We start from the raw sequence: 10,896 nt of genomic DNA, 5'->3' as shown, positions 1-10,896 counted from the left end.
ACGGTTGACCACGAAGCAGAACCCATCATCCTCAGCAGCCCAGCAGGACCCAACACACCAGGCAGCCCAGCAAGGCCAGCTGCACAGCAGCCCAGCGAGGGCCCAGCAAGTGATTTAACAATACCAGCTTTCACACCGAGACGATCGACCAGGGCAAGAAGGGCACCAGATCGACTCATATTGTAAATAGTAAATTGACTTTGGGGTGGGGGGGGGGGGGTGGGGGGAGTGTTGTTATATATGTAACCTTGTATTTACTCTGTACAACCACCAGAGGGCTCATCCCCTGAAGTCCCAAGGGATCCCATAATCCCTTGGGAGCACAGGTATTTAAGGAGGCCTCACAGGTTGGAGAGGCACTCTGGAGACCTGCAATAAAAGACTAAGGTCACATGTTACTTTGAGCTCACAGTGTTCAGTCTGACTCTTTCTCCCATCTCCTCCCAGCATTCCGAAAGGACGCTTACTCCGCAACACCCTGGTCCATTCCGTAGTCACCCCCAGCACCCACTCCCCTTCCCATGGCACCTTCCCGTACAAGCGCAGGAGATGCAACACCTGCCCTTTTACCTCCTCCCTTACCACTGTTCAGGGCTCCAAACATTCCTTCCGGGTGAAACAGTGATTTACTTGTACTTCTTTCAATTTAGTATACTGTATTCGCTGCTCACAACGTTGTCTCCTCTACATTGGGGAGACCAAACGCAAATTGGGTGACTGCTTTGCGGAACACCTCCGTTCAGTCCACAAGGGTGAGCCCGAGCTTCAGGTCGCCTGTCACTTTAATTCTTCACTCCACTCCCACTCTGACCTCCCTGCCCTCGGCCTCCTATACTGTTCCAATGAAGCTCAACGCAAGCTCGAGGAACAGTACCTCATGTTTCTATTAGGCACTTTATAGCCATCGAGTTCAACAATTTCAGGCCATAACCTCTGCCCACATTTTGTTCCATTTCCTAATTTTTTTTAGTACGGGCTTATTTGCACTGTTTTTCTGGCTGATCTGATCACAATGATCTGATTGCTGATTGGTCCCCTTGGAGGATAAGCCACACCCATAAGTTTCTCTGGAGTGTGTAATTGGACTGCCGAGCCCAAGTTCTGAGTGATTTTGCAAAGTGTAATTCGAGCCATTCTGACTTCAGAACTCCTCTGCAAGCAGTTAGAGGATAGAGCTCCCAAACCCCTGTCCCCAGCTCGTGTGCATGCTTCCCCTCCCCCAGCCATAGTCCCTGACAACCCCTGCCCAAGTTCCCTCGCCTCCCCCCCCCAACCCAAGTGCATGCCTCCCCACTCCCAGCTCAACCCCCCCTCCCCACCCGAGCCCGCATTCCTTCTACCCCCTGCTCCCCTTCCCACACCCCAGGTACATCCCTCCCCCAGCCAAAGTCCCTTACCCCAGCGCTAGTGCATGACCTTATTCCCCCTCCCACCCTGCCATAGATGGGGCATTGTGTATGGGTCACGGATTGTTAACAGGTTTATTGGGCATGAAGTGAATAGTGACAGTGTTGTGACTTCCGGATTTCATCCACCATGGGTGTAAAGGGGGTTGGAAGAACGTGATACATCCTCCACGAGTTTCCTCTCTCCCCTCCAATCCCCCCTCCCGCTTCCCCATATCTCTCCCCCCGTCTCTCTCTTCCCCCCACCCCCGTGTCTCTCTCCCCGCCCCCCGCATGTCTCTCTCTCTCCCCTCCCCATGTCGCTCTCTTCACCCCTCGCCCGCCACCTCTCTCCCCCTGCCCGACCACCACCTCTCTCTTCCCCCTCCCCCTGCCTGCTGCCTCTCTCCCCCTCCCCCCATCGCCTCTTTCTCCCCCTCCCCCCCACCGCCTCTTTCTCCCCCTCCCCCCCCAGCGCCTCTTTCTCCCCGCCCGCTGCCTCTCTCTCCCTCCCCTGCTGCATGCCTCTCACCCCCCCACCTGCCTGTCGCCTCTCCCCCTCCCCACCCGCCAACCGCCTCTCTCAAGCCCACTACCGGCAATCTTTTCTCCTACAGAAGGCCACAATAATGCAAAGGCTGGAAGCAATGTTCCAGCAGCGGACTACATGCGGACTCATTGGGGCCACACTTCAGGTTCCAGTTTTGGGTCTGAGGAGGCTATGCATGCACGAGAGGCGTCGGGGGTGGAGTCCAGAGGACGCAGGCACAGAAAAAACAGCGCATATAGTCACTATGTTGTTTTTTTAACAAAAACTCCCCTCCCCCTTTTTTATTTTTTATTTGTTTTTCTCTGTTTCCGATGGCAGCTGGTAATTATTCCGCCATTCACACCCAGTCTCGACTCATCTTTTGTTTCCTAACTTGTGCCATTACCATCTCAATTAGGCCCACATTCCCCTTTGTCTCTCAAATGTCTTCTGCCTCCACCCTATCAGAGACCTTCCCTTTAGTTCTTTCCTCCAACCCCCGCCCCGCCCCCCCTGCACCTTTCAGGGCTCCAGCTGTTACATTTCAAACTATTGCCAGTTCTGACGAAGGGTCATCAACCTGAAATGTTAACTCTGTTTCTCGCTCCATAGATGCTGTCTGAGCCACTGAGATTTCCAGCATTTTTTGTTTTTAGGTCCCAAAGTTATTCTCACTCAGGACAGTGTCAGCTGTGGCTCAGTGGATAGCATTCTCACCTTTGGGCCCACAGGGTTGTGGGTTCAAGTTCCACTTCAGGGACTTCATTACAAAAAAATCTAAGCTGATGAGGGAATGCTGCAATGTCAGAGATGCCATCTTGCAGATGAGATGTTAAACTGAGGCTGTCTGCTCTCTCAAGTGGACATAAAAGATCCCATGGCCCTATTTTGAAGAGCAGGGGAGTTATCCCTGATGTCCGAACCAATATTTATCCCTCAATCAACATAACAAAAAAAAAGATCATCTGGTCATTATCACATTGCTGTTTGTAAGAGCATGCTTGTGCGCAAGTTGGCTGCTGCGTTTCCCACATTACAGCAGTGACTCCACTTCAAATGTACTTCATTGGCTGCAAAACGCCGAGAGTCTGGTTATCGTGAAAGGCGCTATATAAATCCAAATATTTATTTTATTAAGTATCCTTTTAAAGGACAGTAGCCTACTCATATTTATCACATCGGCTTTCCTAGAAGGTAACAATACTTGGAGAAGAAGATACTTTCTGCTGCCTTCTTTTGGCTCTGCCTGTACTACACTTCACTCCATGCTGGGAGGCTAGTGAGACAGCCTTCCACTCTGAAAACAACTGCTAAAACCTCAACAAGAGTAGACATGGGAGTCATTTTCTTCTGTGAAATGCCTGGTTTCTGATTTTTTTTTTAAAGTCTCTACCACGCAGCCTCTTGTGCTCCAACTGGAAAACAGAAGATTAAATTCCGTGTTCATTTAGCAATCCTAGACTGCAAGGTCACTGGTTACAATCTGAAACTGGTGCATGAGACATTATTCTTCAAGTCTGGGTCTCAATGTCATGTATTCAACAATCATTGTAACCCATGTATAAGCTGACCTAAGTTGTACACCTTGAGAACATTGACCACAAGGGGGTGAACTTGTGGGAGACACTCCTAACCTGGACTTTCAGGTATAAAAGGGGAAACTCCACCCACCTTCATTACTTGAGGTCTTGGTAATAAACTGGTCACAGAGTGACCTTCTCTCAAGTATGGGCCTCATGTGCATTTATACTGTACAGTAAGGACATATCATTGGCGATGAGAAACAGGGATTTAAACCACGCGAGCATGGCCACTAGCAGCACAGAAGAGAGGTACTGTGTTGGTGATGATTGGGACGACTTTATTGAGAGACTACAGCAAAGTTTTGTCACTAAGGAATGGCTGGGACAGAATTCGGCCGACAAACGCAGGGCTCATCTCCTGACGGTTTGTGGATCCAGAACGTACTCCCTGATGAAGGACCTTCTAGCGCCAGAGAAGCCGGCGGACAAGACGTTTGAAGACCTCAGTAAGTTGATCAGACCTTAAACCGGCGAGCAGCATGCACATGGCGAGATACCGGTTTTACACGCACCGACGGCAAGAAAGGAAAAGTGTTCCTGACTTCATGGCAGATCTCCGGTGACTGGCGAGCCTATGTAAGTTCCCAGATGCTTGCAGAGCGGAGATACTGCGAGGCTTTTTTATTGAGGGCATCGGGCACGCTGGGGTTTTCAGAAAACAGACTGAGACCAAAGACTTGACCTTGGAAGCGGCGGCTCTGATAGCTCAGACATTTATCTCAGGGGAGGAAGAGACCAGAATGATGTATGATAAAAATCTTGGCTCAAATGCAGCAAACGACCAGGGAGTCAACATTGTTAACACGGCACACAGTTTTCTAGGCAGACAAGGGCAAACGGACATGCCCCAGCATGTAGTCGAACCCAAAGGGGGAATTCAACAGAGACAATGGCTAGCTGAACGCGATTCATGCCATCGCAATGGACAATGCGGCCAGTAATGGGGCCATCAACACCTGTTAATGGTGCGCTTAAGGACAGTTACAGAGACAGTCAGAGACGATCGACTGGTAATGGATCTTTTTTTTCCAACAACGTGGCCTCCAGCTCATGCTGCAGGTGTGGAGGCAAACACCCAGCCAGAGCTTGCAGTTATCAGCAATATAACTGCAGGTATCAGCAATATACCTGCAGAAACTGCGTCAGCGGTCACTTGGCGCGTATGTGCAGGAAGCCTGCAGCCAGGTTGATGTACGAGGCCCAATGTAAGCCCTACGAGGCCAAATGAATACTGGGGGAAACCGCTGGAAGCTGAAGTTCAGCGAGTTCATGTGGAGCACATATACAGTTCATATACCAGGACGCCACCGATAATGATGGAAGTGCTCCTCAACGGCATCCCAGTATTAATGGAGCTAGACACGGGGGCCAGCCAGTCCCTGATGAGTATCAAACAGTTCTAAAGGTTGTGGGTGTCCAAGGCCAGGAGGCCAAAATTATTGCTGATTGACGCACAGCTACAGACATATACAAAGGAGATCTTTCCGGTGCGAGGCAGCGCCACTGTAGTTGTGACCCACAAAGATTCGGAGAACAGGTTGCCACTCTGGATTGTCCCGGGGGTCGGTCCTACACTACTGGGGAAGAGTTGGCTTGCTGTCATGAACTGGAAATGGGGCGATGTCAATGCAATTTCTTCTGTGGAGCGAGTATCATGCTCACAGGTCCTGGACAAATTTGACTCGTTATTTCAACCTGGCATCGGCACTTTCATGGGGGCCAAGGTAGTGATTCACATAAACCCGGACGCCAGACCAGTACACCACAAGGCCAGAGCGATGCCGTACGTGATGCGGGAAAAGATAGAATGCGAATTGGACTGCCTGCTGAGGGAAGGCATCATCTCGCCAGTCGAATTCAGTGACTGGGTGAGCCCAATCGTGCCGGTGCTCAAGGCGGATGCGTCGGTCAGGATATGTGGCGTTTACAAGGCCACTTGGTGTCTCTCCAAGACCAGTACCCGCTACCGAGAGCGGAGGACCTCTTTGCGATGCTATCCGATGGCAAACTTTTTTCAAAATTGGACCTGACCTCAGTTTACATGACCCAGGAGCTGGCGAGTGAGTCGAAGAAGCTGACCACCATCACGACACACAAGGGGTTGTTTGAGTTTAACAGATGTCCGTTCGGAATTCGTTCAGCCGCCGCGATCTTTCAGCAAAATATGGAAAGCCTCCTCAAGTCGATTCCAAGGACGGTGGTTTTTCAAGACAACATCCTCATCACGCATCATGATACTGAAGAATACCTCCACAACCTGGAGGAGGTGCAACGCAGACTGGACCGGGTAGGGCTACGACTGAAAAAGGCGAAGTGCATCTTCTTAGCTCCAGAGGTAGAATTCCTGGGGAGGAGGGTAGCAGCAGACGGGATCAGACCTACTGCGTCCAAAACGGAAGCGATCCAGAGAGCACCCAGACCCCGTAACACGACAGAGCTGCATTTGTTCCTGGGGCTCCTGAACTATTTTGGTAACTTTCTTCCCAAATTGAGCACACTGTTAGAGCCGCCACACGTGCTCCTATGCAAAGGTTGCGATTGGGTCTGGGAGGACAGCCAGGAAAGGGCTTTTGATGGAGCATGCAACTTGTTATGCTCCAACAAGCTGTTAACCTTATATGACCCGTGTAAGAAACTTGTTCTAACGTGCGATGCGCCATCCTATGGGGTCGGGTGTGTGTTGCAGCATGTGAATGCCAACGGTCAGTTACAGCCGATAGCTTATGCCTTCAGAAGTCTATCCCAGACAGAAAGGGGCTACGGGATGGTAGAAAAGAAAGTGTTAGCATGTGTATATGCAGTAAAAAAAATGCACCAGTACCTGTTTAGCAGGAAATTTGAGCTGGAGACAGATCACAAATCCCTAACATCCCTTTTGGCCGACAACAAGGCCATAAATGCGAACGCATCGATCCACATACAGAGGTTGGCACTTACGTTAGCCGCCTATGACTACACAATTCGGCACAGACCGGGCACTGAAAATGCGCCGATGCACTCAGCAGGCTCCCACTAGCCACCACTGAGGGGGCAACTGAGCATGATGCTGAGATGGTCACGGCTGTTGAAGCTTTCGAAAGCGAAGGCTCACCGGTGACAGCCCATCAGATCAAAGTCTGGACAAATAAAGACCCACTACTGTCTTTAGTTAAGAATGGGGACTGGGCAGCCACGTATGGGGCATGCCCTGAGGAATTTAAACTGTTTCATAGGCGCAAGGATGAACTCTCTATTCAGGCCGATTGCCTGCTGTGGGGAAACCGAGTAGTCATGCCCCAGAGAGGCAGAGAGCTGTTTATCAGAGAACTTCACAATGAGCACCCGGGCATTGTCATGATGAAGGCAATTGCCAGGTCACATGTTTGGTGGCCAGGGATAGATGCAGACCTGGAACTTTGTGTTCGCAGGTGCAACACGTGTGCTCAGCTGGGCAACGCACACAGGGAAGCCCCCCTTAGCCCCTGGTCCTGGCCTGCCAAGCCATGGTCACGCATCCATGTGGACTTCGCTGGTCCTTTCATGGGAAAAATGTTTTTGGTTGTAGTCGACGCCTACTCCAAATGGATTGAGTGTGCCATTTTAAATTCAAGCACATCCTCTGCCACAGTAGAAAGTCTATGGGCAATGTTCGCCGCCCATGGTCTACCGGATGTCTTGGTCAGCGACAATGGCCCGTGCTTCACAAGCATTGAATTCCAGGACTTCATGGCAGGCAATGGAATCAACCATGTCAGAACGGCACCGTTCAAGCCGGCCTCAAACGGCCAGGCGGAACAAGCAGTGCAGATAATCAAACAGGGGATGCTCAGAATCCAAGGGGGGTTCCCTACAAAGGCGTTTATCACACCTCCTGTTGGCCAATAGATCCCGACCACACTCACTCACAGGGGTTCCACTCGCAGAGCTGCTAATGAAAAGGATGCTCAAAACCAGGTTATTCCTCATACACCCCACCATGAAAGAAATTGTTGAGAGCAGGCACCGGTCACAATGTGACTACCATGACAGGAATGCGAGGGTGTGATGTATTGATGTCAATGGCCCTGTTTTTGTCCTTAATTACGCTGCAGGGCCCAAATGGCTTGCAGGCACTGTGATTGCCAAAGAGGGGAATAGGGTTTTGGTAGTTAAATTTACCAATGAACAAATCTGCCGCAAACACATGGATCTAACTAAAAGGAGGTTCAGCAACTCCATAGAAGAAGCAGAGGAAGAACACGACGTAGAGTTTACTCCACCACAGGTGACTGAACACCGGACCCAAGTGGAGGAGAGCCCAGATACTGTGGGCAGTCCGGACAGGCCTGAGGCACCGCAAACAGCAGACACTCAGGCCAGCGCCCAACAACTGGAACCCCAACTCAGGCGCTCTATAAGGGAGTGTAAACCACCAGAGAGACTTAACCTGTGATCCCAATAAGACTTTGGGGGGGAGGTGATGTCATATATTGAACTATCATTGTAACCCATGTATAAGCTGACCTAAATTGTACACCTTGAGAACATTGACCACAAGGGGGTGAACTTGTGGGAGACACTCCTAACCTGGACTTTCAGGTATAAAAGGGGAAGCTCCACCCACCTTCATCACTTGAGGTCTTCGTAATAAAGGTAACTGGCCACAGAGTGACCTTCTCTCAAGTATGGGCCTTGTGTGCATTTATACTGTGTGGTGAGGACATATCACTCCATATAGGAGTAAACATCTTGCCATGTGAAACTGGGCCTCTCAAGTCACCTGCATACATTCCATAGCCAGATACAAGCAATTTGTGGCAGTGTGAAGGTACATGATTTAAGTAGCTGGTCCCCTAAGACACCATTTTAATTTCTGCCAAACAATCTGCTTGATAAAATGGCTACTTCATTTTTACTGTGCCCAGTGGTCTTAAACAGAATTGTGGTTTCCTTTCTAACCTCATCGCCAAAGAGAAAAGCTGCCTTTGTTCTGCCTGTGTGATAAAATCATTCTTCTCTGGAACATGTTCATAACTTTGCATAGGGTGTGACATGACTCCAACTTGATCTCAGCTCATTGGTTTGTTTGTTTGAAGTGTTCCCATGCTCCAGTACGAGAAGGTATCACTGATCTGATGGGATTCTTTCGGATGCAGCCAAAAAATTGTTGTTGAAAGACAGTGATTTAAACTCCCACTTGAGTTCTGCTTTCAAATTTTCACAGAAACGAGGCTCACTGAAATAAATTAAGCCTCGTTATTAGAGGCTGTCCTGAGCTATTTTAGAGATTTGATCGTCTGTCCTGACAGTCTTTTGAAATGTCTGATTACGCTTGTTTATTCTCCCTTTAGTTTCATGTTTATTATAATGATTGAGTTCACTTGCTTATATTCTTAAAAAAAAATTAATAAAATGAATTGTTCACAGGATATTGATTAACCAATTTCTTGAAGAAAAGAAAACCGGTATAAATTGGAGTTGAGCTCCACATAAAAGTGCTTTGGAGAAATAAAGTCAGGCCAAATGTCAAATGCATTCACAATCTGATTAATCCCAATCAAATTACAAACATTTTGTTTATCTGTATAATTCCCCCACCCCACGCCACCCCATGCAATTTCTCTTCTCTCCTAAATTTATTAATGCGTGACGGAGTATCCTTCTGTATCGTGTGGTACTGAGCCATACGGCCCAGGATGGTCCCAAGTTGGATCCTCAGTCTGTGTTGAGTTAACTGACCTCAGCCAGGGCACTGGTGGAAAAGGTACAAGTGACCTCAGCACCACTGAGCTCGGAAGAAGGAAAATCAACAGGCGTTTCATTCTGCAGCACCAGGAGCGCAGAAAAAGACTTGCATTTATAACTGCAGACGTCCCAACGTGCTTTACAGCCAATGAAGTACTTTTGAAGTCTAGTCAATGTTGTAATGTAAGAAATGTAGCAGCCAGCTTGTGTGCAGCAAACTCCCACGGACAGCAATGTGATAATGACCAGATAATCGAATTGAGAGATAAATATTGGCCCGGACACCAGGGAATACAGGATAGATCACTACGATGATCCATCTTGTTATGTATGTATACTTTATGCATTAACTATGTAAACAGGCATGATGTACCACCAGAGGCGCTACTGTTGGAGGCCCCAGGGGTTACCTGCCCAGGTGTGCAGGGCCGTTTCAAAGGGTGCCCACCATGCTGCAGACTCACTCTGGAGTTGAAATAAATAGGCTAAGGCCACACCAGTTTAAGCACAGTACAGAGCTTTGTGGAGTCTTTATATCTGTATTAAAGACATAACACATCTTATAGTGGAATAGCCTACTGACACTTTGTGCTCAGTCTTAACTGTCAAATTATGTTAGGTTCATAAATAACTAGGACTTTCCCCACAGTAAACTAGGTTGACAGAGGAGAGGTGGGTTGCATCTAAACAGGGAAGGATTACAAAGATTTGCGATTAATATAAAGGAGGAAATTGAAGTTTATTTAAACTAGAGTTGGTGGGAGAGGATAAAAGACTTGAATTATAGACAACTAGAGCTTGAATGTAAGATGGGCAAGAGGAGACAGAAACAGTAATAGCAGAATATAAATCCAGGCAAAATGAGCAAATGGAAAGAAACTAAACAAATTGAGAAAAAAGTAAAGATTCTATTTGAAACTTTACAGAATAAAATGCTAAAGTTAGAGGCATATGTAGTAGCAGGGTATTTATGGCATCGTTGTAGTTCAAACATGGCTCACCACAGGAGTGAGTGTGCAGAGGTATAGGATGTTCAAGAAGGATAGAAAAAAAGAGGGTAAATTTTGAGGAGAATTTTACACCAGTTTGAAAACCTATGGCCCAGAGGGGTGTGGGTAGGTGAATGCAACCTCATCAGAGATTATATAAGAGGCTAACCTCACAAAATAAAAAGGCTACAAGGAATCCATATCTGAACAATAAGGGCAACAGTCACCTCCCATGCTTTATTTTAACAACATCTATAGACTTCAAACAATGAACGTAAGGAGCAAGAAAGACTTGCACTTCTATAGCGCATTTCACGACCTCAGGATGTCCCAAAGTGCTTTACAGCCATTCAAGTACTTTTGAAGTCTACAGTCATCACTCTTGTTATGTAGGAAAAGTGGCAACCAATTTGCCCACAGCAAGGTCCCACAAACAGTGATATGATAATGACCATCTGTTTTCCTGATGTTCATTGGGGATAAATATTGGCCAGGACACTGAGAAAAATACTCCTGCTCTTCTACGAAATAGTACCATGGGATCTTTCCCATCCACCTGAGAGGGCAGTTGGGGCATCAGTTTAACATCTGAAAGACTGCAACTGCAACGGTGTTGCACTCCCTCAGTACTGCACTGGAGTGACAGCCGAGATTATGTGCTCAAGTCTCCGGAGTGGAACTAGAATCTATCACTGAGCCATCATTGT

This window comes from Pristiophorus japonicus, chromosome 6 (genome assembly GCF_044704955.1).
Source record: "Pristiophorus japonicus isolate sPriJap1 chromosome 6, sPriJap1.hap1, whole genome shotgun sequence".
Classification (NCBI taxonomy): domain Eukaryota; kingdom Metazoa; phylum Chordata; class Chondrichthyes; family Pristiophoridae; genus Pristiophorus; species Pristiophorus japonicus.
This window is presented reverse-complemented; position numbering follows the sequence as displayed.